At 41.5% G+C, this 23,010-nt stretch overlaps 1 protein-coding gene across 1 annotated transcript in view; it reads right to left on the reverse strand.

Annotated features, from left to right (window-relative positions):
- LOC134578034 (galactoside alpha-(1,2)-fucosyltransferase 2-like) overlaps positions 1–9,284 on the reverse strand; it is a 102,644-nt gene extending 93,360 nt beyond the window's left edge. The window contains exon 1 of the mRNA XM_063437004.1: positions 9,133–9,284. The gene's annotated coding sequence lies outside the window, so the exon portion shown is untranslated. The remainder of the gene's footprint in view (positions 1–9,132) is intronic.
- Between the last annotated feature and the right edge of the window lie 13,726 nt (positions 9,285–23,010).

A 23,010-nucleotide genomic window follows, 5' to 3' on the forward strand; every position in this document is an offset into this window, starting at 1 on the left:
GCTAATCAACCAGGAAGTAACAGGATCGGTTGTCTGATTGAAGGCTGGGGGATGTAACAAGGTTTATTTATAAAAAGTGCCAATTCCTATTGTAAAGTTGTCATATTTTATAAAAATAAAAAAAGAGGGCTCACTGTTCACACATAAAGCATTTCAGCAAACCTTTTAATTCTTATTTCATTGTTTTATAATCCCTTTCAAGGAACGATATAGCGTTAGGAATACAAATATGTATTCTTAACACTATAGAGCCCTAGTCACCATTTAGGTGACTAGGGCCCTGTTCGCAGGGAATAAATGGTTAATTAACCAATTATTTGCTTACCTTAAACCAGCGCCGAGCTCCCTCGGCACTGGTGACCTCTCCTCCTCCATAGACGTCCGCTTCTTTTTTTGAATTTTTTATTTTTGGTGTGCATAAGAATTACAACAGTGCTTGCACAGCCACACTAGCTTTCACAAGCTCTATTTTCATTTGATGTAACAAAAACATGGCTTGGAGATATCTTGCACATTTTGTATTTAGAATACTATACCATGCTAGGTTAGGTATGCATTTAACTTCGAGTAACATGAATAAGTATACTTATGCTTATAATGTGATTTGAGCATTTTCAAGACATTTCAAAGTGTGGCAGTTTGGTCAGCACATTTTTGTATAATCGTGAAATTAACAGGCTAATAAACGTTGTTTGTGTAATATAACATGCTAGGGTAATTAAGCCTTACGTATGTTGGTTGGTGACATGAAAAAGGATAATGTTGGTGGTACACATAATCAATAAACGCTCAACATGTGATGTAGTGTATTGGCAGGTATGCCAGCAGTATCAATGCAAAGGACATTGCTAGAATGGTAATTGCAGTCAGAGTATGCAAATCTATTGCAGGGTAAAGTAAATAGATTTTCCGCTAATTTGCCCCTGAATGTCTGTCGCTTGGTGATGTTACCGCAAGTGTCCTTTGCGTGGTGCGAGCATTCCTGTAGGCTGCTCAGCCGATACCCTGCGATGGGAGGCTGCAGGGGTACAAGTGCCATATGTCCTCGACTGCTGGCGCTGCAGAGGTTAAAATCCTCGGTCGCTCGTCCCGCCGGACACTTTCTGGGACCCTTGTGTGGTCGTCACCGCTCCGGTCAGTCTTGCCACCGCGAGCGGCAGCTCTGGAGATGGTGTGTGCCGCTTGGAGAGGAGGTTTCTTCTGCTGTGTTCTTGGGCCGCGTCCCAGGGTCTTTTCCCCCTGGGTCCTCCGCCCAGTATGCTTGGAGCCAGCTCTGGGTAGTTTTGGACATGAGCGAGTGCTTGGTGAGTTGGCCATCTGCCTCCCCTGCTGCACAGCGACGGGGACCCTGGGCTTGCCGCTTGTCTGTTGGGGGAGGGGGGGGGTGCAGGAGGGTCAGGAGGTTTGTTCTCCCTCCTCTGCTCCCTGGCAGTCTGTGCTCCTCTGTCCTGCAGCATCCGCCAGAAATTGTTGAGCAGCTTGTCTAGCCGTTCCTCGAGTGTCGCTTGCGGGCCTTGTGTCGCCATTGCAGGGGCAGCCGCCGCCATCTTAATTTCAGCGTTGGAGCTGGGCGCAGGCCACAGAATGGCTGGATTATATGGTGCCTCGATTTGCTTGGGGGTAGTTGCTGGTGCCGGGATATCCCTCACCGGCGGGGGGGGGGGGGAGAGGAGGGCTCGTGGGTGGTCCTCCCCAGCGTTAACGTCCGCTTCCCGGGTGCTCCGGGCTGGGTGATCAGCCGCCTCACCCTCGCCCTTGCCTCCACCTAGGCCGCAAAACAGGCTGGTTGTCGCTGCAGTAGGCCCCGGTGATTCAGCCCGCGTTCCCGGCGGCTCAGCGTTTTTGGAGTGGGCTCCTTGCGATCCCCCTTGCATCCCCTACCTGGGTGGTGCAATTTAGGGGAATCTTGTAGCTTGAGAGCCGGGTTAATTCAGTTTAGATTAGGGTTTCCAGACGTCAGCTTCTGAGTGGAGCCGAATGGGCATGCGCGGCCAGAGGCGTACGTGCATTCAAACCCACCCATAGGAAAACATTACTCAATGCTTTCCTACAGGGATCTTTTTTGACACTGGACTCCCTTAGGACGTCAGCATCAAATAAGTGCAATTTACTCAGTGTAAATCGCAGAAGTGGCCACTATTGGCTGTCAGGGAGACAGCCACTAGAGGCTGGATTAACCATGCAGTGTAAACATAGCAGTTTCTCTGAAACATCACATCATGCATTATCTTGTAATGTACTGGTATTGGAATATAAGCTAAATATTTTTTGTAACATGCAGTACATGTGGCGTAAAAAATAAATTAAAATGGAGAAGTGGACATTTGTAATACTGTATCTTTCCAAGAATTATAGCAAGCATAAGCTATATGTAGGGCACTGCAGGCTGTAATATTGGGATTTTTAGATAAATATCTATTACAGCATTTATTTTTACCATTTTTTTTTTTTTATAGGTGAAGAAAGTTGATCAAAGAAATATCTTTAAACAAGACTTGATCAAGTGAGCATTTTTTTTTCAATACATCATTTAAGTGAACCAATTGGCTCTGTTTTAATACTCACAGACCCAGGCAGTCTTTTTATGTCACGCTCTTTCCCTTTCTGCATCATATTTATCTGCATTGTTGCAAAAATAGGGTTAATGTCTATAAAATGGCACTCGTTTTATTGTCATCTCTGGTGCTATTTACGCCAGAAAATATTTTCTACCTGTTTTCTCCAATATCTAAATGTACTACTAACTAATATACAACAAAGCAAAGTGTATAGATTGTCAGTGGTACCTGTGTTTAAACTCACATCGTACTAATTTTGTGTCAGTAAAAAAAATGTATACGCACGACATTTGATATCTGGAAAGCATGTACTTAGATTATAGTTACATAGTAATTGAGGTTGAAAAAAAAACGTCCATCTAGTTCAACTATGAAAAAGTACGTTTCAAGGGACACTGGGTTAAATGTCACAAATTGTTCAGAAATTTCCAACACACACTAAAAGCATACTAAAATTCCAAACAAGTTCACATTTTATTATTTGGGGAACAAAGGTGCATAATAAGAACTTGTCAGACAGGTTATTTCATAGTCCAGTGCTCATTTATTATTAACCATTATGTCATGTTCCTTATTTCCCGTTGAGTTACAAACCGAAGAAACGGATGTTAAGTATGTATTGTATGTATCTTTTGAACTATCTCTTCCAGTTGTAAAAGGTTTTAGTGGAGTTTAACCCCTTAAGGACCAAACTTCTGGAATAAAAGGGAATCATGACATGTCACACATGTCATGTGTCCTTCAGGGGTTAAAAAAAAAATCAACTACTGCCCAGTTGCAAAAGTGTTAATAGAAGTATAGAACAATCATCACTGTCCAGTTTTGAAAGGGTTAAGAGGAATATAGAAAATCCACTGCTGACTTATTGTGCCACTAATGAAGCACTTTGCATGATTTTGCACCTGCTTGTTTGAAAAGCCAGCCTGTTTTCACACGTTAAATAATCTATAAAGTTATCTATTTTATGATTCAAAATTAATTGATGCTTTTACAATTTTACATGGCTAAATAAACAAAGGGTGTGCTACATTCTTTCTGAATATTCACAGTTATTAATTATAATGCACAAAGCCATTTTCACGTATAGGGAGAAATGTATCAAGGCTATAACAATTGCTAATCTAGAGCAGCAAGCTATATAAGTGACAATCACCGTGGAAACCATTACATTATATCTTCGCCTTTAGCCATTTGCACCCACAATAGTACCTCCTTAGGTTTAATAAATCTCCCCCATAATGTTCTATTATACAGAAGGAAACAGAGGGAAATTAAGCAGTAAATGACATACGGTGTGTCTTTTTCTTGTGCAAACGACACGTCGGGGTTGTCATGGTAACAATATTTACATTACCCTGGTCATGAAGGGGTTAAGCGGTTTAATTGTATTTAAGTTTGGCGAATTGTGCAATTTGCACTTTAACTGCCCATTTACTAAACGTTTATACTCTTATTGAAATTAACACTAAAGCCTTCGGAATACAAACCTGTATTCCTAATGTTTTAGTGTCCCTGCCCCACCCCCTCGTGCGTGCCATAAAAATAATTAACTAAAACTTTGTATTTGCCAAATTGGTTATGTTGCCTTTGAGACCGTATGATAGTGCAGTAATAAGAATTGCCCCCATGATGGCATACCATTTGCAAAAGTAGACAACCCAAAGTAATGCAAATAGGGTATGTCCAGTTTTTTCTAGTAGCCACTTAGTCACAAACACTGGCCAAAGTTAGCGTTCATATTCATTTTTTGCATTTTTCACACACAAACAAATATAAATGCTAACTTTGGCCAGTGTTTGTGACTAAGTGGCTACTACAGAATACCCTGGGCTGTCTATGTTTTCAAATGGTATGTCATGGTGGGGTTTATTTTCATTTCTGGGCTGCCATACTGTCTCAAAGGCAACATAGCCAATCTGGCAAATAGGAATTTACAAAAAACAAAATTGGCAAATCTTATGTTTGACACTGTAACTTTCCAAATCACCATAAAACCTATACTTGAGGGGTACTGTTGTACCTGTGAGACATTATTCTACACAAATATAAGTGTTTTAGAGCAGTATAATGTATTATACCGATAATATTGTTGGTGAAATGTCAGTTTATGTGTAAAAAATGCAAAAAAGCAAATATAAACGCTAAATTTGGCCAGGGTTTGTCACCAAGTGGCTACTAAAAAAGATTGGACATACCCCATTTTGAATACCGTGGGTTGTCTACTTTAAAAAATATTTGGTTTGAGGGGAGTCAATTACATTGGCCAGCTTCAAAAATGGCCCAAATAGGACATGGCTGCATGATGACCACCTGTGAAAATTCCAATTTGGAAAACTGGAATGCACACCCTCCAAATAAGGTCTCATCGGGGGCGGGGCCGGGCCTCCGAGCTGAGCGGCAGCCATCCGAGCTAGCTCCGGCAATGGACCGCAATAATATAAATAAATAATGCATTAAAAGCCCACCTGGACCCGAGACAGACATGGGCATTGAGTGAGAGGTGGAACGGGAGCACACCGCATGAGCCTCAGCTGAATCACGACCGAGTTATCCGCATGACTTGCAGGATGAGCCCACGGGGCCTACGCACATGTGGCGACGACCGGAGGCGAGAGCACGGCAGAGGGAGAGAGGGGGACCCGGCCCCGCTCCCCCCCCCTCGGGCCGGCGGGGGTGATCCCTGCCCACAAGTCGAACCTCCGGAGCCTGGAGGCGAAGGGCCCATATAATGAGGGCAATCCTTCCTCATGAAGAGCCACGATGGCCGCTGAATGTGCCAGCTGCAGGGCGTTGCGCGGGGTCGCTTGGGCCCTCGGTGTGGCGGATCCCACAGATGGACCCCTCCAGGCGGCAGAATGGTCGGCGCGGAGTCGGCCCTTACCCCAGGATTTGGTGGTGGTCCAGGGAAGAATGCCCCCAACTTTGTGAGCCCTGTGTCGTCGGGGTGAGCTGGACCCCCGGCGGACCGGTGGCCGGGGAGGCGAGCGCCGGCAACATGCATGAGACCGGAGAAGGGTGAGGCACCATGGGGCTGGAGCTCCGACGGGGAACTGCAGGAGTTGGGGCGGAGCTTAAAATGCTAAAGGAATTCATAGTTTATGCTATAATACCCATAGGGGTCAATGATTGATGCTGTTTATAGCTGCGTATATAATAGCTGCCAGCTACGTGACAAGCTGTGGAGTAGCTTCTTACTATATGCCTAATAACCAGATAGCTTTATTATATATTAAGCCAGGATATTACAATGCGTTCTACATGTTTGTAGCTTTAACTGTACTGCTTATGTACTACCTGACCATGCACTGACTTATTTAGAACTGCATGATCTGTTTGCATCAGGCCTCTGAAATCCGATAGATCGGGAAGCCTTAATATCTGAGAATAAGTTATCAGGCCGTTATACATCGCAATATATCTTTCATCGCATTACATATATGACTGCATATATAATGAACAAGCACGCCTCATATAATTAGCATCATCAGCATTACCAACACGGTTCTTAAACGACAGACTGCTGATGGGACTATTATCAGAATAGCCTTGAACCAGTTATAGACACAGGCACGCTGACGGCTGTAAATACATTAAGCTTTTAAGTCCCGCGCAGCGGAAAATCAGATTCTTATCTTAAACGTATACTGTCACATACATCAGCAACGGATATCAGAGGTTCACTGGGATCATACACAGAAATGAGCTATACTGACCATATAATTACATGCCACTCCAGTGGCATGCACGGCTACCGGATTATACTTAGGCCACATTTAACATTAGAGAATACATACAATCATAGGACGCAACCAGGTGCGGACGTATATGTTACCGCAGTTAACAAACTAACAGTCTTTCATTGCCCTTTTTTATTACATTGGCTCACTGCGACATGCTTTTGATTGTGATGCTTAATTTTGAAAAGCCTATGTATACTTAATATATGTGAATATGTGCATACATTGACCTATACGCCTCTGCGTAGGCAACCGCATGTTAGTCAGATGAAACCATAATGTGTTTGTCTCATGTTAACTGTAATTTTCAAATGCACGCCTCAACGTAGGCGACTAACCGTATTAACTGTACTACACTTGAAACACGCGTTGATAAGGTGAAAACAATAAAAATATTTAAAACAAATAAGGTCTCATAGTCTCATTGATCTACTACAATGTAATATTGTAAACATAGGAACAGGAAATGTAAATGACAAATTCTTTTATCAGAAAAGTCTTTGAGATTGATTTGTCATCTACAAAATGTGGGGATGATCAGGTGACTTTCAGGTTTCTATACAATGTGTGGGCCAGTCAACAGAAATTGATATCCTTAAAGGAATACTCTAGGTAAGATAACTACTATATCTTATTGTATTGGATTGTAGGGAAGTACGGTCACTTTTGAGTAGTTTTTGCCAGCAACCAATTTGCAGCCCCTCTGTAACCTTGAGATATATTGAGAAATTTGTCTTCCTCGTTATCTAACCAAATTTAGACGGCAGTGAAAAGTTGCAAGTCCTGAAGCAAGCTTAGTTCATTAATTGCAGCCTCACAAAGCATGAAGAAATTAAGGTGACCATTGAAAAACATATCTTTTCAGCTACTTTTGTCTTAACCCCTTAAGGACCAAACTTCTGGAATAAAAGGGAATCATGACATGTCACACATGTCATGTGTCCTTAAGGGGTTAAATTTGAAATTCACTTTGAATTCTCAATTTAGTAAATAACCATGTGAGTAATGTTGAAGATATTTGTATCCACATTTGCATAGATAATAAAGGAACAGAGTTTCAACATTACCTTTGTAGCAACAGAGGAGCTGGGTTTTAGGTGCTTTCAAAATTGTTTATTTTTTGTTAAACAATGCATACAGGTTTACTTTCTCTTAGAAATCCTTAAATATTTGCAGGAAATAAAGAAGAAAACAAATTGATTGTGAGTTTAAATATCTTGTATTAAGAAACTGGCCTTAACGTTATAAGAATTTTGTTCCCCTAAAATCTGGAAACAATATTTTCCTGCTACTGATCCTGAAAGTTGTAAAAGCAAATTACATATAGAGATTTACACATAGAATGAATTAGGAACCCTGGATAATATAAAGGAGGTTGTCATTTGTTTCCATTTTTTTTTTTTTTAAGTATATGAGAGAGTTACATTTGCGAGCAGATCGATGTAGCAATCTCATTTAATTCAAGAAGCTATGGTAAAATATTATTCTTAAATAACAAATGAGAGTCAGCAGGGCACCCATACTTTTTTAAATTGAATATCTATTTACAGATATAATTTTATCTGTGCTACAATATTTATAGAGAATAAATACATTTGCCAGAACTCCAACATATCCTCAAATGGCATTTTTATTTCATTAATAAAAATGCCAAGGAAAAGGTTCCTTTGCCGGACAAAGTGGCCAGCATAGGCTGTTTTTTTTTTTTATTTACGATTCTCTGAAATTTGGTCCAAACTCGCACAAATTAAAAAGTATTCTACGTGAGATGCAGTCATAGAATATTCATTCACACTTTTGTTTGAAAGATAATACTGTATTTATGTACGTATATTAGTGAAGTTGGATTTCTTCAACAGTACATAGCACTAAATTACCTGACCTTTAACCCTACTTTAATTCCATGTATTCCTGGAGCATATTTTTGTTTAACCCCTTAAGGACCAAACTTCTGGAATAAAAGGGAATCCTTAAGGGGTTAATCCTAAAGGGGTTAAACACTACATTATTACCAATGCATCATTCGCAGTTTAACTATTTGGTTTTATTATAATTATTTATTTTTTATACAACTGACTGGCATACGCTGCTATCTTTTTAAAGTTTTAACTACTGTGGTATATTTATACATTATTACGTTTAGTATACATTTGTAATTGTGATACCCATGGTGAAGGGTATATTGCTCCACCCAGGAATTATCATCAGCATGTTTTTTTTAAAATGTTCCAATTACTTTTATCCATGCATTACACCACAACACCCATGATCTAATGCAAAGTTCAATTTACAATGTCTTCCTATCACACCAGCCTTTCCTTGTTGACCACGACCTTGGATAATCCATATCTCACTCCCACCTTCACCATAATCAAATACATAACACAAGAGACCGGAACCAGATGTTCAAAGTGTAAGCAGACTGAAACCCGTGTCACACTACTGGAAAATGTGTTACATATTAAAAATCTCTCCTTTAAAGACAAAGATTAAAAGGACACACCATTGTGTATATTAGAAAGGTTCTTGGCTGTACCAAGCAAAAACAGAATCTCTGCATTCTCCTGGGACATCCACAGAAGAACCTTTATTTAACGTGTAATTGAAGCATTGGGATTTTGTAAGCTCTGAAGCAAACACACAGTCTTCAATGCTACAATGGCACTGTATTAATTATAAAAAAAAACCTGAGAAATAAAACTGAAAAAGGTAACTGTTTTATGCAACCTGGCTAAAGAATCAGTAAGTTTTTAATCAATGGATCAAACTTTTAAATGAATTAGTAATTATATGATTCACGTATAGTTACATTGCCGTAGTGAAACGTGTTTTCTTACCTGTAAGGAGCTTGCTGTGTGTTTAGGAGCTGCCTTGTTCCTAGATTATCTGTGTACCTGTGACAAGGGACTTGTACAAACTCCTGTGGCGTGACAGGTGCACTGCTTGCTCTTACGAAGGTGGTTAGAAAAAAAAAAATCTGTATGACTATCTTGTGTGTCACTAGGTGTCTGTGTGACATTCATTATTATTATTATATGTAAAAAAGAAAAAGAAAAACAGGAGTGCTTTTTTTTTTGTTTAGGTAACTCGTGTCAGGTTTCAGACAGCCCTCATCTAGATTCTCATGAGCACATTAATAGCAGTCTGACCCTCCTCCCGGCTTTATAACTATAACAACAATAGAAGGTGTGCAAAATAACACTGAGTGAGATAGATTTGCAACATTTGAACTGCACCTCTATTGTTTTCTAGTCTCTTCTTACAAAAATAAATAATTGATTTGCAAAATACATAGGGCTCAATTTACTATACATCTGTAATTGTGATAGGGATGGTGACGAAAATATTGCTCCACACAGGAAAATGTGATGCCTCTCGTGTCCCCCACCCAAAATGTTTTTTTTCTCAGCCATGCTACTGGCGTATTTTTTCCCCCATGTTTCTCTCTTCAGAGAGCCCTACTCGCAAACACGGCTGGGGAATAATACCACCAGCAGGTAAAATAATTACAGGTAGTTTCATTTTTTTGTTATGCCTACATGCACATCTCTGACATATAGTAAAAACACCTGCTGGCAGCTAAAAATTTACTTTATGAAGAATTCTACAGCAACGAAAAATAAAAGTTGCAGTTCAAAGACAGTCCCTGCTGAAGCAAGTCTAGGAAAAACTTTTTCATCTTAAAATCACAATATAGAAGTATGACTAAAGCTATTTAAAAGCCCTTTCCTGGCAAAATGTTCACATTCATACAACCATCTTGGTGGCTTCCATTCAAAGCCTTCCTCATTCAATCCTCGGACTGCCATGGAAGTACCCGGGCAGAGACGTGAGACAGATTTCAGACCTTGGAGTTAAACCGTTTGTTAATGGTTTAAACTCTTGAAGTAAGTGAGCACCCAGAGACCTTCTCGCATCATAACAGTTTCATTCTGATGAAGTTGTTATGGTGCCCAGCATATCTCTTTTAATTGAGGCTTTAAGTTTTTTAGTGATGCAGCAAAAGAGGCAAAGCACTGCTCTTAACTGCAACAGTGAAATAAAGCACACAAGAACAAAAAACATACATTGTTGGAGGTCTATATAACCCCCAAATAACCAGAAATAATTCAGCAAATATAAAAAAAAATTGTGTTGATTGACTTGACTGATTTGTTAATAATATTGCTAATAATAGGATAGTGTTTTGAACACTATAGGGTCAGGAATACAGGTTTGTGTTCTTGACCCTATAGTGTTCCTTTAAGTACTTAGACGTGCATTTGAGTTCAAGGAACTTCATAGTTCAGGACCCTGATATTGTGAATGCACTATATCTTGTGGTTTCAATGAAGTCGCTTATAATATCTTACTTTAAAGAACTAAGAATTAAACTATATTACTCTCTATATCTTACTTTAAAGAACTAATAAACTATATTACTCTCAAGGTCAAAAGTCACAAGTGATTTGATTAAACACTAGCAGATATAATAGTAATAAACTGATTGCACAGTTGATTTAACAGGATGACCTGCAAGTCACACAAAAACGTAAAAAATAAATTAAAAAAATGATGTTCCCAAAGAACCCCAGGTTAATGCTTGATAAATACTTCTTCCTCTTCGTATATAGTAACATTATAGTAACATGGATGGTAAGTGAGTAAGTTCTGTGGAAACCCCATACCATTAAACCAGTCTCTGGGAATTTAGGTAAAAGAATGAGAAACATTTTGGGTTTTATGTCCATTGATCTTCAAGTCCAAGTTACTTGAGATAAGGGTTCCACAAGCCACCATCCTAACAGCAGAGATAAAAAAGGGTTGCCAGGCCCCTTGATATACACATAATTAAACCCCAACTAGTCAATGCACCACCAAAATCGCTAACCTATAGCCAGTTATACAAGTACATTAAATTTCTAAAGAACGGAACTACTCTCCTTCTTCTGATTATAAACCACTTGCAGTCTCAGGTAGCTCTCCTTTCTATTAGGTTTGATTGGGTTTAATGTTAGCCATTCAAGTCTCTATCTCGTGAGGCAAGCCAGGTGACTTCACACGTGACATTGGCAATGATGTCCCTGATGGATTTTCAACATTACACCATCACTGCCGATTTCATTTCCAGTGTTACTACGCACATCTAGTGGGCATGAAAATTACTCTGTGGTGCACGGTGTCCAGTAATTGTGAAATTGAAAGGGAAAATGTTTCTGATTACATTTGTTGTTTGCTTTTATCGTTCCAGTTCTGGCACAGTGCTTTCTGACTTTTAGTGAAATATAAAATAAAGCAAAAAGAGTCTTAGTGTTTGGACGCAGCAATTTTTACAGAATCTGTAGTTTCCTGGTCTATTGCCAAGAGTACACCCCTAAAGCCAAACGGAAGTACCATTTTCCAGAAGCAGGTACGACCTTGGTACTGAGAGAAACAGAGCTGAATAGAATTCATGTATTGAATGCTTTGAAGCTACAGTTTCTTAGCAAAAGTACAGATCAGGTTTACCTGCCTAAATATGTAGATTGTGTAAGTCACAATTAGAGAAGTTGCATTGAAATATATTTTTATATATATTTATTGTCATGCCTGAGGCTCGTATATCATCAGTACTCTACAATGGAAATCGCATCGCCAAATATTTGGATAAAGTCCCTCCTCTCGACGTAGGAACATATATTCTTCCTTTGAAAGGACAGAACTATGAGGGATTGAGAAATGAGAGTTCTCAGATATGTCCACTTTGCCCCAGAAAAAAGAAAAGTAAACTGAAAATAAATTAAAGCAAATTTGTGGTAATAAAAAAAACATAATTTGAAACCATGTGGTTTTCTGTTTTCCAGTAAAAGGAAACATCTTGTCATAAGTAAAGAAGAAAAATCCATTGCTAAATAATGACTGATATGACTGATAACTGATAAAAGTTGTAATTGTTCATAGATTTATTTATTGGATGAAAGGTAGGACATTTTAAGGGGAATTGTTATTTCCCAGAATTTGTAATAGTGTGCTCACTTATATCCTGTATTTAACAAATGTGTGAAAACTGAAAAAAAAATCAATGTAGAAATCCTCCAGCTGTGTTTTCCTCCTTCTTAAAACTTAAAGGACCACTATAGGCACAAAGACCACTTCAGCTCATTGAAGTGGTATGGGTGCCATGTACCCCTACTTTTAACCCTATAGCTGTAAACATAGTAGTTTCAGAGAAAACAGCCACTAGAGGCCTCTTCCACAATCCTCAATGCAAAAATTGCATTGAGGACACACTGGACGTCCATAGGAAAGCATTGAGTAATGCTTTCCTATGGGTGGTTTGAATGCACGCACGGCTCTTGCCACATATGCGCATTCAGAGCTGCCGTCGGCAGGGGGAGGAGAGGTCACCAGCGCCGAGGGAGGCCGCGCTGGAGAAAGGTAAGCGGGAAGGCGTACTTAATAACCCTATAGTGTCAGGAACATGAGTTTGCTTTCCTGGCACTATAGCGCTCCTTTAAGAGCCTCCAACTTGGTACGTATCATTCATTGCTATAACCTCTGTCCTTTTTTGTCATTGGATGTTGAGTATGTGGAGGAAACAGAAACAATGTTAATGTTTCTTCTCCTGGCTGTGCCTGGAATAAACTGGATTGTGATGGAACGTCACATGATAAAGTTGAACAGTTTTAAGTGATTTTCAATATTTTATGCAATGCTCATTTTCAGATAAGTCACAGTTCCCCTTAAAAGATTATGGGGGTTATTTGTAAAAGTGTACTGTTCTAAAAAGTAGTGCAACATGTAAAAAGGGAGTCACTAATTGTGCCGAATGGTCTCACTGGTTTACATGATGACTGGCTAACTTTTTTTCAAAACAAAAATCTTTATTTTTGCGTGATAGCAGTACAGTCTGTAAAACATTCACGTCAATGCATCCTTAACATCAGATATTAAGTGGTATTGTATAGCATAATGACATCGTTTCCAATTACAGTGTGGGTATCTCTTCTTTAACGGCCCAGTTAATGACGACACTGGGTGCTTTTTTGTTTACAAAAGACGGACAGACGAGTATATACATACACTATACAGCTGAGCACACTAGAGGGATGGTATATCAAAACAAGACAGGTGCTACTCTGAGTGCAAAGTGCTATATGCTCTGATACATTATTTTGGTTTCCATGGTGATTGGGGTTTGTTAGGCACAGGCACTTTTCCCCTGAAGAGCACATGGTTTTGCCTCTATTAATCTCCCACTAACAGTTATATTCAATAGTTCAAGTCAGTGGCACAGTAATGTATGTGGCACACACTCTAGATTTCTCTCTTCCAAGATAAAACCTCCTAAGTAAGCATACCCCTACAACAATATCTACAAACTGGACATAAGCAGAGTTGCTTACATAACTTAATTATGATAGCAGTGGATATTTGCATCAGTGCAGCACCTTTTTATTAGTGATAAGCACGGACATTCTGTTGGAAGGGAACCCAGCAAAACGTACCTGAATCCAGACACCACTGAAGATTGGGGGTGGGAAATGCTTTGAAAACTGTAGGAGACGTGCTCTGTGTCTAGGCAAACACCTAATAAGATGTACCAAATATAACCATTTTTACTGTAATTCCTTTTTTTGTAGGAGGTCAAAATGGTCAAAGCACACAAGATTATTCAGAGAAAATTGTAGGGTATCCAAAGTGAATACAATTTATGCCAAAATAGTTGAATTATAATTTTTTTTCTTGGTCAAGCCTATTTTCAGTTTGGCTATTTTATCCTTACATTTGAAATTCACTCAATTCCTGGATATTCTCACTTTAGTGAATAACCCTGTTAGACACTTTCGTCAGTTTAAAAATCTATTGAAATTACCAGCAAATGTGACTATTTTTGACACAGGAATGCTGACACACCCATGTGAATCCATGGGTGTGAACGACCCATTTTATTGCACTCAGGGGATCTTTTTCTTTTCTCATAATAGGTGAATATTTATTCATTACTCATTGATAAGCAGCATTTATTTTTATTGCTCAAACAAATTAAATCTCTATTTTTATCTTAAAGTACAAAGTTAAAAAAATGAGTCACACAACACCAAGATTGTTTCAATATACAGTAAATTTTTGTACATTCTATCTTTGGTACAAAATATGCAAATTTAATGGAAAAGAACAAGTAGTGATATGTACAAGAATCAGAGTAGGCATATCAGCTCTGCATGTGAGTGAACTAGTGTTGCCCCATAAGTGTTACAGTATAAAATACATCATAAATTAGAAAACCTGAATGAGTGGATAACATTAACTCAAAGCCTATAATATTTCTATCAGAGGAGAAGCATTAAAAAAAGGACACCATAGACACCAAAACCACTTCAGCTCATTGAAGTGGTCTGGGTGCACTGGGTGCACTGGCCCAGTTTCACTTAGTTCTGCAATGTAAATCATTGCAGTTTTATAGAAACTGCAATGATTACATTGCAGGACTAAGACTGCCTCTAGTGGCTGCCAATCAGACAGCCACTAGAGGCACTTCCTGCTTGCTAGGCAACATTTGTTCACCTGACGCTGCACATCCTCACGCTCTGCATGAGGACATCCAGCATCAGTAAAATCCATATAGAAAAGCATTGAATCAATGCTTTCCTAAGGGGAGGCCCTAAGGCTCTTGCAGTGCTCGCCATGCATGCACGTTAGTCCCCACCTCGTCGGGTGACATCGGAGGAGGCAGAGCATCGACCCATCGTTGAAAGAGATCGGCACTGGAATCGGCTAAGTGTATCAAGGTTACCCCCTTGTAAGCGTAACAAAGGAGGGGGGGGGGGGGTGCACAATACTTTTTTTTTTTAAATTCTTTATTTTTTCTGTGCATGAAAGTAACAGGCGATTGTAATGTGCCACAACAGCACGCATAGTTTATCCATCAAGATTTGCAGGTTGGCACGAAAAAGACTGCACATTTTATTTTTGGTTTGTCATCGTTGTTACAAGCTATTAACAGTTTTAAACACATATAGATTGATATCAATGGCATTATATCGTAGGTGTATTACACATAGGGAGCACAACAAGTTATAAGAGTAACGACTGTGTAAGGCGTAACATGTACAAGGCATTTTAGTGTAATGCACAATTTACAAGCTTATGGTAATGAGGTGCCTCACTAGGAGACAGGCTTATTGGACATGCAAACCATCAGCAAGATAGGGACTCCTGACCTGTGCTGCATACTGACATTTTTATTATAGGTGATGGAACTCACATCTAGTTAATCTAGTCAGACCTGCTCGATCTAAGCACTGGAGTAATACTAGATATACTGCACTCACGTGTAGGGTAACAGAGCTGTATGTTAAAAATAAACGTTAAACATGAGAGATAAGGTCGCTGCCTAGAGATCTGTTTAGAAGGTGTCCAGCTGCCTTATAGTAAACTAGTCATTTAGGGGTTGCAGGCTGTCAGCCTAGTTTTCCAGCTTATCTTCAGTCACTTTAGCGGCTCTGGATCTCAGGTACAGGAGTGCCAGGAGCCAAATCTATCTTGGTGCACTTCTGTGGCTGTCCGATGCGCTCGGTATCTCTGGGGATCTGTATCTCCGTTTCCCATGTTGCTTCATGGTGTGTAGTCTGGGCGTCGGTCGGTCGGTCGGTCCTCTATTTTGCTCTATTTTGTCAGCAAAGGGAGTCTCAGGGGAGGTGGAGTGTCCAGTTGTAGGGCTGTGTTGTGAGGTATTACCTCTGAGGGCTCCGTGCCCAGGAAGGTAGATGTGGGTGCCCGCTCCGGTCTGTGAGTCAGTGGGCAGTTGAATCCACAGGGTTCTGTCCAAGACAGTAGAGTGATGCTGGCTTAGGTGGCCCCATCTGCGCAGGTCGCCTGCCGCCATTTTGTTGCTCAGGCTCGACGTGCACCGTGCAGTGTTAGCCTGGTTTGGGGGCTGGTGGTAGGCGGTGATTCTCCCCATTGTGGACCGGGATAACCCCCCCGGCCCAGAGGGGGGGGGGAACGGGGCCCGGGAGGCACGTCTCTAGGTCGCCACACGGCAGCCGGGCTCTCTAACAGGACAGCGGCCGTCTGTCCCGCTCTTCACCCACGCAGGCCCCGAAGTCTCGCGACGCCCCTTAGGGCTCCGAAACTCCCGATCTCAGGGACTGTAGTGCCGCCGGCAGCTCCCCGGACACTTGGGGCTTCTCCTGGGCTCCAGTGCAGGTAGTAAGCTTCAGTAGGGCGCCCAAGAAGAGCAAGATTTGCCGGAGCCTCTCGAACCTGCGACCGGACAGCAGGGCGGTCAGGCCCCGCCCCCGCACAATACTTTTGTATTCCTAATGCTATGTTATTGTGTAGCTTTAGTGAAAAGCCAGTATGGACAATGATACAAATTTACAGAATTTGTTACACCAATTTTGGGAAATAATAACAACCTCAACTCAGTGAATTGTCTTTTTTGTTTGTTTTTTATTGTCAGCCAAAGGATTTTAAGCAGACCTGTACATAGCAAAGTTTGTTAAAGGAACACTCCAACCTTAGAAATAAATGTGCCATTCACACAGTAGTCACTGCTCCCTCAACAAATATTGCAGACAGTCAGTCATCTCCATAGTAATGACAATTTACCGTTGGCTTAAAAAAAATAAAATAAAAAATACCGAGAATACTGCTACCAAAGGCAATGCTATTTTTTTTTAATGACCATTAACTCATATATAGCCATACTTTTAGAATTTGCATTGAAAACCCAAATAATTTCTTCTAATGAGAAGAAGCCGGGGGGCGGGGCCTGACAGCCAAGATGGCCAGGCGTGCTTACTGAGGGCTCTTGCACCAGCAGGCACAAAAACGACTATCCTGACTACCCAAACAATGCCAGCTACACGAGACACCCAAAAAACGAAACAGGACCACACAGGGAATAGAAAGGTACCCATCCTGCACCGAAACATGAAACAAGCACCTGAACCGGCCACACGGCCTACACCAGAGCGGAGCCTGAGACCATGGGGAAGCGGCCGATCTCCCGGCACGGGACCTGCTCACAAGCGGCAATCGAACACTGCCCTGCTACCCCCCCCTCTGGACCGGCGGGGGTTATCCCGGTCCTCACGGGGGTCGATTACCCCAACAACGCGGCTCAAACAAGCGACTAAACCTGCAGCCGAGTGGGACTGTGGGGGCCCAAGCAAGATGGCAGCGCGGACGTGTCCGGCTACAAACAGCACCCTCACCACACCACCCAAGCACACCCTGGAGTTCTTTGAAATGCTCTGTGCCAACATAGGGACAAAATTCCGCACCAAGGGTCAGCACTACCACCTGGTGTTGAGGGAAATGGCGCATGGATACCCGACGCCTACCCGACGCCTCCTATGCAGATACCCACCCCGAGCCTCCAGACAGAGAAAGAGTTGGAGACCGGAATGGCGGAAATGGCGTCATACCCCCCAGACTCCGGCACTCGCCCTCACACACACCAGAGCGAGACCACCAAGCCTGCCCGACCCTCTCACCACTCAGCGGCACTGGAATCATCCGACCAACGAAGCGCAACTTACACTATCAGCCAAGTGGCTCACCGCAATGCAGCACAGCACCCTACCAATGACAGACACGGGCGGAGAGACCCTCCAAGACCTACGGGTGACAGAGCATGGCCGTGGCACCAACTCTACCAATGTACCTGGCCCACCTGTCAAGCCTCCAGAGCCGGCATTGGCTAATCAAGATGGACTGCACCGGAGACGGACTATGCTCCTACAAGCCCGTGAGCAGTGATAAAGCATAATCCCACCATACAGGCTACAGGCTCCTTACTTATGTTCTGCTTAGCACTTCTCATGATACAAGCCCATATGCCTGGTATTAGAAATATGTACCTCGCCTGATATATACACAAACCACACAGGCATACGTTATACCTAATCGATAGCTGAAGTATATTTTGCATTTAGCACACACAATATCTCCACATGCCTCCTCGCATTTATGCAGCCTGTCACTGGGGCATAGCATGATTCACCCATGGCAGCCAGGCCACGCACATGCCACTCACTCATACACAACAGGCTACACCTAACATGCATTAAGCTACTCTCCCAATACACTATCACAATGACAATCAACTTATGCTTATAAATGTATATGGCTTGTACCTAACTGTTAACAACAAACAAAAAGAAAATGTGCAGTACTATAATGCCAAACTGTGAATATTGATACATATAACATGCGTGCTGTTGTGGCACATTACACATGCTTGTTATTTCCATGCACAGAAAAAAAAAAAGAATTAAAAAAAAAAAAAAAAAAAGAAGACGCCTGCTTCATTAGGATCAGCTAACAAACAGAGGACACCAAAAGCTCAATGGAAAGGATGCTACAAGCTGATTCAGGGTAAGACCTTAAGTGCACAGATACAGGTTTTTAATTCTCTACTCAGTAATGACAGTGCAAGCATACAATACCTTAAATGTGATGTCAAATAAGCAACTCTATATATGCCTTTACAAAGTACTAATTGAGTGAGCGCCCTGGTGCAAGAAATTGTTTGGGCCCCTGTGTAGCATAAGGGAGGCCAAAAGGTAGATCACCATCTGTCATACAACTCCCACGATGCTATAGCAGTTGGGGATCTACAATTTGCCCATCCTTGCAGTGTTGTATTTGTGAGCAGTGTTTGTGTGTTCAAATGTAATCATGTTTTTGTATGGAGTATGTGTGTGCATGTAGGGATGTATTTGTATGCACCGTTGCCATTAGAATGCAGTGGTGTACTTCTATGTAATGTTTGCGTTTAAATGCAGGGATGTGTTTTTATGTAGTGTTAGCTTTTAAATGCAGGTGTACTTTAGTGTTGCTGTTTGAATGAAGGGATGTTTGTATATTTTTTTGGTATACAGTTTAATAAAAGTGTGTGTTTGTAATATTTCCATTTAAATGCAGAGGTGTGTTGGAATGTAGTGTTGGCTTTTAAATGAGGGTGTACATTTGTGTTTAGGTTTGGTAGGTTTGTGTTGGTGTTTGAATGAAAGGGTGTGTATGTATATAATGTTTTTGTTTGATTGCATTGTTGTGTTTGCATTTACATACATACATATTTATACAGATAGACATACACATTGACCCACACAGAAACATAAACTGATACATACATACACATTTAACCAGATATACATACACACTGACCCACAGATACACAGACTGACACATTGACTCATACACACAGAAGCACACTCTGACACATAAACACTCAAGACACACACAGGTACATGTACACACAGATACACACATAGATACGCACAGACACATACATAGATACACACACAGATACACACTGTTGCATACAGATACTATCAGACACACATATATAGACAATCTCAGCCTAAAGAAATAAAGTGTGCTGTGCCTGTAAAAACATGCCAACCATTATTGTGCATTCAACTTTCTAAAAAAAGTGTTCAAACAGCAAAAGTTCAGTATTGAGCAAATAGAACATCAACTTGTGCATCAATTTAAAGTGCAATTTCCATTCACATATATGTGCAAAAAGATTATTTAAAGTTCTTAATGTGTCAATACACTATACATTTAAAAGACATTATACTTGAAGTATGCAGAATTCAACAATTCAACAATGTAATAGACATGTGCAATTCGTTTCGGTCCGAATATGACGAGTGCTCTGAGCCTAATTGCAGGGCGGGGCAAGGCTTTATAAGCCTTCCCCCACCCTGCAGAGCTCAGTCTGCGCGGAGCCCTCCATGGGTGAAGATGGATTATTATTTTTTGCGCTTTTTTTTTTTTTTTTAATTTTGTTGGTTATTATGGTTTTTTATTTGGCCTTTTTTGGGGCTTAAAAAAGAAGATTTTAGAAGAAAGAAAACATTGAATGGTAAGTTTTTTTTTTTGTTTTTTTTTTTACAGGTTCTTAGTTAAAGGTCCCCCCTCTCATTATTTTTAGAGTGAGGGGGGTAGGTAGGAGGATAATTTTTAGTATTTAGGGCCCCCACCCGGTGCTCAGGGGTGCGGGCCAGGGGGGAGGACATTAGGTCCCCCCCTTATTAGTATTTAGGGCCCCCATCCGCCGCTCAGGGGTGGGGGCCAGGGGCGAGGACATCAGGTCCCCCCCCCTTATTCCAATTTAGGGCCCCCACCCGCTGCTCAGGGGTGGGGGCCAGGGGGGAAGACATTAGATACCCCCCCTTATTAGTATTTAGGGCCTCCACCCGCTGCTCAGGGGTGGGGGCCGGGGGAGGACATTAGGTCCTCCCCTTATACCAATTTAGGGCCCCCACCTGCCGCTCAGGGGTGGGGGCCAGGGGGGAGGACATTAGGTCCCCCCCTTATTCCAATTTAGGGCCCCCACCCGCCGCTCAGGGGTAGGGGCCAGAGGGGAGGACATTAGGTTCCCCCCCCTTATTAGTATTTAGGGCCCCCACCTGCCGCTCAGGGGTGGGGGCCAGAGGGAGGATATTAGGTCCCCCCCTTATTAGTATTTAGGGCCGCCCCCCACCGCTCAGGGGTGGGGGCCGGGGGGAGGACAATAGGTCTCCCCCCATCATTTTACTTTAGGGCCCCCACCCGCCGCGCAGGGGTGGGGGCCGGGGGGGCAATAGGTCCCCCCTCTAGTTTAAAAGCGGTGGGGGCTCGGGAGGGGGGACCCTATTTCTTTTGTTTTTTAAAACAGTGAGCAGCCACAGGCTGCTCAATGTTTACTAGACATGCCCCTACTCGCGGTATAGCGAGTAGGGGCAAAATGTACTAATACTAAGTCATTTTTACTTAGTATTAGTAAATTTGTCTGAAAGACCAATTTAGGACTTTCAGCCTTTTAGTAGATAACTCCCTAATACCGTGGGAATTAGGGAGTTATCTACTAAGCGGCTTCAAAAGAAGTCCCGAAGTACCGAAGTCCCGAAATTCCGAAGTGCTGAAGTTGCCGAAGTTCCGAAGTGCTGAAGTGGCCGAAGTTCCGAAGTGTTGAAGTGCCGAATTGCCAAATTTTCAGAATGCCGAACCGAAAATTTTCCCCATGCACATGCCTACAATGTAATATTGTTTAGACACCAAATATATATATATACAACTTGATATGTGTATAGCACTCACAAAGATGGAGCAGGTAAAAGACTGCTCAGGCTATATGTGCGTTAGGTATATATCCACCCTTGTCTGCAGAAAGGCGATGGACAGCTGAGATCCAATATGAACAATCTTTATTCTTTAAAATCAAAAACACACATCTTAAGATTCTCTGTCTCACCAGTCCCTCAATGTATTTGTAAGTCCTCAGTAATACCAGTTGCCGGCACTTCTGGATTCCCGGGCTGTAGCGTTCGTTACGGTGGGAGGAGTCTGATGACGTCCTCAGTGTGACGTAATTGCGTGTTTGCGTAACTACGCACGGTGTGATGACGCATTTCGCCACTCCTGGCTTCCTCAGATCATGTCTCTTGGTCTGTGTCCATCATCATTTAAAGCAGCCCAAGGGGTGTGCCTCAGTCCAAAGTCTGATATTTGGAGCTTTTAATTGGTTGTATCGCCCAAACCTGCTTATGCATGTTTTAGCCACATACTTAGAATATACAGAAGAGACAGTATGTAAAAGATACAAAATTCAAGAAATTCAACATTTATACACAAAATACTTTCACAAAACATTCAATTCAAATACACCATGACACCAGATAAAAAAGAAGGTAAATAAAATGCCATATATATATATATACATAATTTTACTAAAATAGATCATTTAAATATAGACTTTATTAATAAGTATAAAAAGCTCTAAAAAAAAGTAAAAAGATCAAACTCGATATTCAGTCCATATGGAGTTAAGGTATTTAATCCACAGACCCACTTCATTAGACTTTCAATTTTGACATTCAAAACAGAACACAGAGAGTTGAGTTTATGACATGCAGTTAATTTTATTTTATAATTTAAAAAAAAACACACACACACACCTTTATCTGTTTGACTATGTGGACTTTGAAACTACACAATCACTGGGATTAAATTTACACAGCAATAAAAAAAACTGACCAATCTCCCACATATTGTACAGACAGGTTTAAGTGAAGACATTAACTTGTTAACTATTTATAAATAGCAGCGGTACAGAGAAGAGGTGGTAAGGATGACAAGAAAGCAAAGCTCATATTCCACATGTGCAAACATATTTGTGCCATGTCATTACTGTAGTAACAGGTATCTGTGTGTGTTTGTGTGTGTTTTTTCTTAACTAAATGTGAGGGTGCCAGACAAATGGCTAATACCAGAGGTTGCAGTGGGGAAATGGAGAACCCCCTACAACATGGCACCCCTTACTTATGCCATGATTCCCTTCCTATCATACTGGTGGTGCCAACACAGCTATCTAGGCACTCAGTGAGAGGCCATGGATTTTACACAATGTCCTTTGCCTCCAATGCCAATAAAGTGAACCTCGGAACGCGAACGATCCCGCTCTTGAACAATTCGGAAGTCAAAATAAAATTCCACGTAAAAAATGTCTCGGTACACAAATGATCCTCAGTACATGAACACATCATGCGGCATTCACCTCTATGGTAACCTAGTTGGTAAACTCGTTGGTACCTCGTTACTATGATACATCACCATTCCATTCTGTTAGGAAACCGCTCTCTTCTCTACGCAAACAGCTTCATTCTGTCAGCAGAGCTCCATTCAGTTTTCAAATTGAGATAGCTCTTCTCCGTTCCACTTACGCCCTCAACTCTCATTACAGGTAAAGGGAA

This window comes from Pelobates fuscus, chromosome 11 (genome assembly GCF_036172605.1).
Source record: "Pelobates fuscus isolate aPelFus1 chromosome 11, aPelFus1.pri, whole genome shotgun sequence".
Taxonomy (NCBI): Eukaryota; Metazoa; Chordata; class Amphibia; order Anura; family Pelobatidae; genus Pelobates; species Pelobates fuscus.